We start from the raw sequence: 7,652 nt of genomic DNA, 5'->3' as shown, positions 1-7,652 counted from the left end.
GTGAAATTTGGAATCAGATTCCAGCCAAAACTGCCTTCCCATCCCTTGCAAGTAGAAAATATTTTTTTGACAGCCCAATTTTTTATTTCTTTTTCTTTTAATTTTTTATTTCAAAATAACATGAGGGAACAAATTTTTAGCTTACGTTGTTCTCACTCCTAAGGTGAAGTTCAAGCTGCAAGTTCAAGTTCATCCTGGAGAAGCAAGCTAAATACCCTCGCATAGTGCACATCAGGTGAGATCCCACCAAATGTCCTCCCTCCTCCCACCAATCGCCCTCACTTTTCTCCTCCTCTCTCCCCCTTGCTAGACTATATTTGTGTTTTATTCGTATGAACGTGAAAGTGTTTATATATTGGTTTCATAATAGTATTGAGTACATTGGATACTTTTCTCTCCATTCTTGAGATACTTTGGAGACCACATCTTTTATGTTTACCTGGATAGAGTTGCAAGTAGAAAATACTGAATATTAACTAACATAGCATTATAGTGAGTTGTAGGATGTTTGTCAAAAACAGGCTCAGAGAGCTAGCAAGCCTGTCATCCTACGAATACCAGTGCCTGTGTATAGCTTCAGAGTTTGCTGAGTTCCACTCTATGCCAGACCCAGCAGTGGACAGTTTTATCCACTTTACCATACTCAATCCTCAGAACAATACATAGTACAAATAAGGGCAAATTACTTTATCCTCCATTTTCTAGATGAGGAAATTTATCTGGGAGTGATTAAGTAACTTGCCTAAGGTGTCATCACCAGAAAATTTGAACTTAATTTAAGTCTGTGCTAACTTGGTTTATGCTCAAGGCAAACAAGGCAAATGATCAGAATTCTCAAGCCAGGGAACAGTGCTGGTTGGTCCGGGGCCCATCTGTTCCATGTCTCCTGCAGTTTCTCTGGAAGCAGCTTTGCACCTGCGTGTTGAAGGATCCATCTGGGACTCCAGAAGTGATATCTTCTAATCTTCCCTAGTGAACTGAGTGAGGCTTGGGCAGATGGTGATTTCTATGCCTCAACTACAGGTGATTGCACTGACAAGGTTCTGCCACAGAACCATGCCAAGCTGGATGCCAGGCCCTGCCATATGCAGACCTGCAGGCCTTCATCTCTGTGCCTATTAACTTCTCCAAAGAGCCATTTGGAGGAGAAGTCAGTGGGAGGATGTGGAGCCCGGACTCTAAAACCACTTCAGTTACAGGTCTGTCTTCCACCTGTCAGTTTGCATTCAGACAAGGATGATAATCTGATTAGGTGAATTGAGGATTATCAAGATTCACTCACTCTCCATATTTCCACGAAACAGACAGATCTAGAGATTGCTGGTAACCAGCGAAGCACATGGAGAATGGCCGATTAAATTCCCCAGGCTCCGTTTGACTTCTCAAATTGAAAATCTAATCCTCAATTTCTCCTCACTGGTTAAATCAGCGTAAATCTTTCTTGGCATGTGACCTACTCTGACCTAGGAAAAAGCTTCTTTAAATCCCCAATTATTAGTTTGATCTTATATGATCCCAGGTCTTTCATTAATTTCAGAGTGGCAGATGTAAGTCACTCAGTCCCTAAGAATACAACCAGGGTCTGGAAGGAAAATAAAAGGATATCAAGAATATTTAGACAAAGAGGCCTGGATCTTTCAAAGTTGGCAAATAGGGAAGGTCTCTAGCTTTCCCCCAAATGACTTTGAGGGCTGCTGTAAAAGCCATAGTGTTATGAAGTCTTTGATTTGACCTGGGATTTTGTCTCATCATGAAAGTCAAAGATGATTGCATTGATGTTTACACAGTCCATCAGGACATCACAGATACTGGCCATGCCTTAGGTTCAAAGCATCATTTCTCAGGGTTTCTCCTGAGGTCTCACAGTTAACCAGCAAATGATGTTTCTGAGTTCTGATATGTCAAAATGGCCACACAACTGCAATTACAGCTGAGAGCCCTTAAATCATATACTACATCAGCAGAGGTAAGATTATAGTGAAGTTAATGAGGTATAAGCTTCAGGGACCCTCATTTGCATGAGCTCCTTCTAAAATCCTAGGAGGGAGCCTGTGATGCTTCAATTTGATTATATATATTTTTTCAAAATTTACAAAAGTAAGCAAGTCTTACTACGATTAAGCAAGACTATCATTGAGTACCACTCTGATGCCTCCATCCCCAATATTTTTTCTCTTATAGGATGGCACTGACATTGCTGCTGGCATTTTGGGTATTCAGCTAAAGTAAGGTCAGGGTTAGGGAGTTGTATTTATGTGCTTTTGGGTTATGACTATTTAAGTCTATAGTCAAGTAAAGCTCTCTCCCGTTCACTATGTTGATATTAGTACTGTGGCAGAAAGTTGTAGGGTCAGTGATCCCAAAGGGCTTATCAGTAAACATGTATGATAAGGAAAGAGAAACAATGTTTGATATATATGGAACTAGCAGCTAGTGTGTGGGAAATCCTTCTAATCACCAGATATGGAAAGCTGTGATTGAGATTAGGCTCTTTTCCACACCTAGTCAAATCACAATTTCTGTCTTGTCCAGAATATATCTGATAATATAGCATGTACATCTATAAACTCATCAAAAATATGTCTGGAGTTTGATTGCTTTATAATCCAATTAATAAAAATAAGTTAATAATTTGAACACATTGGAAAATAAAAGCAAACTTTGTTAATATGACATGAAATATTAACATCGACAAAGATAATACAAAACTCCTATAGATCATTATAATTAGGACATCAGCAATAATTAAGACAAAATAGACAGTGAGTGGCAATAATTCATGAGGCATTTGAGATGAATTGTCATACAAGAAAACTTGAAATTCTTTGCAATCTTATAGTTCATATGCGAAAAAAATCCTGATAGATGTTTTCCCAAAATTGATAATACTACATTTTGACAGTAATCAGAAATGGTTTGAAAGTCTAAAATAAATGTATAAATAAAAATTCTGAACTATTAAAAATAAAAAATAAAAATAAAATTTGATCAACCACCAGAAAGTATGTGAATCTTACACTGTCTTTAGAAAAATCATACAAAAAATAGTTGTCCTATGACAGGGTAATTCAAGATTATGTAGCCAAAATATGAAAGAAAAAAACATGCTTTTTATTTTTAATTTTGTAAGGTTTGTGTTATTTGTCATTCTTTTGCAATTTATATTTGTTGTTATTTCTTTTCAAATTATCAATATACACTGTCCATCTCATTCTCTTTTCATATTTTTGAATTCTTTTCCTGACAATACACTCTAAATTATATAATCCTCAGGCTACATGAAACCTGGATCCACCTTGTACTTCAGTCAATTCTTGTTAGTTGAAAGTTGATTACAGAAAAAAAAAAAAAAAAAAAACCCTAACTTAGGCAAAAAGAATAAAATATCAAAACTCAAGCAAAGTCTCACATTGTACTGTCAAAACTCAGTCTCTTACTTTTTCATAGCTTCTCTCTTTTTTCTTCTAAGCTGGCTTCACTTTCAGTCCAGCCTCTTCTACTGGTGAAGTGGCTGCAGCAGTGACAGACTTCACTCACTCTCACAGTGCTCCCAACATGCTGACCAGAGTCCTGTATTGAATCTCATTTTTTTAGACTGGCTGCTGAGTCCATCCATAAACAGACATCAGAAGACTGTATGTCATTTTTATTTTTTAAATATTTTTTTAGATTAATATGAGGGTACAAATTATTAGGTAACAATGTTTGCATTTGTTAGATAAGGCCATGTTGTAGTTGTATCCCTCACCCAAGAGAGGTATGCCATGTACCCTTTATTGTGCCCATCAGGTGAGAGCACACCAAACTCCTCCCTTATCCCCCTCCCCTTTCACCCTCCCTGACAATGTGAATTAAATTGAATTTTTCTCTTGTGGTGGGCACATATTAATTCATCTACTGGTTTCGTATTAGTCCTGAATACATTGGATACTTGATTTTCCATTCTTGTGATACTTTACTAAAGAGAATGTTCTCCAACTCTATCCAAAGATGTAAAGTCTCCATCTTTTTAAATGGTTGATTAGTATTCCCTGGTATACATATACCACAGTTTATTTTTCCATTCATGGGTTGATGGGGCTCAATATGGTTGATTCCACATCTTGGTGACTATAAATTGAGCTGTGATAAATAATACAGTGCATATATCCTTATAATAAAATCTCAGTGAGAACAGCCCACATCACAAAGTCCCAAAGCTGAAGATGCTGGCATGGTTGTGGAGAGAAGGGAACACTTTAATACCGTTGGGATTGCAAACTAATACAGCATCTTTGGAAAGAAGTATGGAGAATCCACAAAGAACTTAAAATAGACCTTCCATTTGATCTCACAATCCCATTACTAGGTATCTACCCAGAAAGGACTTTAATTGGTCTTTAATCAACCATAGCTGGCAAATGTGCCAACCCTTCCCCCAACACATGAACAACCCAGAATGAGAAAGTGAGAAGATTGATACCCTGAAGAAAACCAGGGAACTGTCCTTAACAGAAGGAAAAATGGATGCTGGCTTAGCAAAAAGATTAGAGCACCATTACAAGATATATTTCCTTTCATATTGTCTATAAAGATCTTGGTAGGCACAAGTAGCCTATACTCATCAAAAAACATGGAGTTTCTCTTCAGAGATTAGCTTTATACTTTTCCTTAATTGGTAAGATTATGTAATCATAAATTTATAGTGTAGTTTTGTGCTTAAATGTAACTGCTGGAAGTGGAAGACAATAGGACCAAAGATTCATCACGAATATTCTTTCTTTTTTTTTTTTTTCCACAAGCCATAGGTATTTTAAGTATTAAGAACATCAGACTTTTAAGTCAAATACTAAAGCATCTCCAAATAGTTAAGTTCCCCAGGATACCTCTCAGTTCTGTGAACCTTTTCATCCTTGCCACAGGACCCAGCAATCCTTTCTAATTTCCTCTCTACTCAAAGTCTGATGCCACCCACTCCTTCCCTTGAGTTCTAATCATTCAATCAACCACACATTTACTCAGCAATGAAGAATGTGTTAAGAGTGAGGGACTCTAAGATGAGGCTTTGCTCCAGAAGGGCTTCCTGACCTTCTAGCTGCTCTTTCTTTGTTTATACATCTGTAATACTGTAATTATCTATCTGTGTTACCATATTCTCCACAAGACTTTTCTCATACACAAAATTCTCTCAGACTGGGAGTTCACATTCCGTCAACAAGTATCGCTGCCTGCCTTCTACAGGACTGCAAACTAGGTGCTGGGGATGCTGTGGGCCTGACCCCCTTCAGCACATTGATGTAGGTAGTCTCCACAGGTTACCTGCTATGCCTACAAAGTCATGCACACAGGCCCTAAGCAATCCTCTTGTATACCTTTTGGTTTTCCTTTGAGTTAATAACTCATCTGTTTCCAATTGCTTGGTTTTCCATGTGCCTGTCACTCATTCACACCCAGTCTTTCTGAGCATGATGCACAGCTCCCATTGAGTATGTTCACGTGCACTCAGCAATATTTACATGCACCCCTTCAATCCTGGGCCTTCCTCCGTGTGCCTGGATGGACTGCTTATTCTCTGATCCTGTCACTCCAATGTCTTTTCATCTTCTCCCTGGGGTTTTCCTTCAGCTCCTCTACTTCCTGGACTCCATGCCTTCCTGCCTCTTAGTTTACTGCTGTTTGATGCCATACACCCTCCACCAACTTCTGAAAAGGAAACATGGGATATGAATTGTGTGGACAGGTACAAATGCGTCCTAGTTTTCATTCCTGACTGGTGGTAAAGCTGAATAAAGGACTCCAAATTGAAAATCTCCTTCCTTCAGAATTTTGATGGCATTGCTGCTATATCACCTTCCAGCTTTAGTCACGCTGAGAAGTCTGACTGATATCTCCTTCTCTGGAAGCCTTTTATCTCCAGATCTCTGAAATCTTAGGATCTTTGTGTAGGTTTCTTTATGTTCATTTTCTAGGCACCTGATAGGTCTTTTGATCTAGAAAATTATGTCCTCAAGATCTGGGAAAATTCCTGTGTCATTTCACACAATCTCTTCTGCAGTCCTGTGCACACTCACATACACTCACACACACTCTCTCTGGAACCAATATCATGTGGAGATTGGACATTTTAAGTTCAGTCTCTTATTTTCAACTTGGCTCTCCCATTTTCTATCTCCTTTGAGTTTTTGCTCTTTCTGAGATATTTTTCTCAACTTTTATCTTATCATCTCCACTAAATCTTTAATTGCAATAGTCACAGTTCTTTTTTTTTTCCCCAAGGGCTCAATTTAATATCTGCCTGTTTCTTCTGTCTAGCCTCTTATTCTGATTTCATGGATACAAAATTTTTCTCTTCTCTGAGAATTCTTTTTTGTTCTTCTGCTCCTTTCTTTTTTTTGTTTCCTACAATTTTTTTTTTTTTTTTTTACATTTTCCTCAAACAGTTGGTGGAACAGTAACATGCTGCCGGCATCCCTTTCTTTGCCTTACAGGGTCCCCATTCAAGGTGTATCTCTTATAGAAGAAGAGAAACCACCTTGGCTAGTCCAGCTTTCAGCATGTACTGTTACAGACACTTAAATGTCCTTTCACACAGCCCCAATTCTTCCCTCAGCTTTCCCAGTGTCTCCATCTGGTTACTTCGTGTGCTCAGCAGGGCTGAGAGCTTCTCCATGAGGATGTCATATTTGCTTCTCCTGTCCACATGAAACCGGTTCAGGAGGAGGAGTATTGAATGTTGTTGGGCTCCAGTGGGTAACTGGGTGACATGGGACTGCATTGTAATGAGCCCATTTTGGTTCAAAATTTTCCTGTGATAGTGGAGCTTCCCAGCATCAACCTTGAAAGCAGTGCTGTGAAGGTCTCGCTGGAGTTCTCCTTGCCACCTAGACCAGGCTAATTGCTCCAGTATGCAGTAGGAGAAATCGAGGAGCTTCAGGTCAGGATCCCCCTCCTGGCCTATCAAGGCCCTGTACTGCATAGCCTGGGAGGCAACAATGATCAGTTTCTTCCCCCATCTGTCAAAGGCTTCCACCATTGTACAGTGAGGCTGCAAAAACTTGGTCCTGATGTCTTTGGTAATATTTTTCCTGTCCTTAAAGTAGCAGCATGAGCCTAGATGCCATATTTATTCTCCAGTATCATATGAATGGGGTAGATGTCTTCCAAAGGGCCTGGGTCTCCCCTGAACTCCAAAATTCCAGTTTCCATATCAATTTCTTCATACCGGTCCTGAAGTTGGAGGTCGGATTGCTCCCGAGGCTCCTCATAAAAGCTGATGCCCCAGTTTGTAGCAAGGGGCCACCACAGAAATTCCTGTCGCGTAGGGTTCCAAAGGCAATGGGAAGGGCAGCACTCAAATCTCCAGACCGCTCCACAGCGCAGGCAGATACAGGCTATCGAGCCCCTCCAAAGCCACTTGGTCCACCAAGGACTCCAACGGGTCCATGGCTACTTAGTTGGTTGTGCCCTGGGCGCCTGCGCACCACACTGCCCCATCACGAATATTCTTTGGCGTGCTTTAGAACTCCATTTTCATTGGGTCAGAACACGAGCTACCATTAATAGGCATCTAACATGTGCCAAAAATATATATATTTTCACGTATATTGTAAGAGTAAAAAAATGTGAACGCCTAATAGATAAATAGCCCAAGATCACCCAATTATATGAAAATC

General features: G+C 39.5%; 1 pseudogene; it reads right to left on the bottom strand.

The window, feature by feature from the left end:
• Positions 1 to 6,400: 6,400 nt before the first annotated feature.
• LOC100958483 lies at positions 6,401 to 7,423 on the bottom strand (annotated as a pseudogene).
• Between the last annotated feature and the right edge of the window lie 229 nt (positions 7,424 to 7,652).

Source organism: Otolemur garnettii, unplaced genomic scaffold, assembly GCF_000181295.1.
Source record: "Otolemur garnettii isolate 467f Iridium unplaced genomic scaffold, OtoGar3 scaffold00029, whole genome shotgun sequence".
Classification (NCBI taxonomy): Eukaryota; Metazoa; Chordata; class Mammalia; order Primates; family Galagidae; genus Otolemur; species Otolemur garnettii.
The sequence above is the reverse complement of the archived record's forward strand: the minus strand, read 5'-3'. Positions and strand labels throughout refer to the sequence as shown.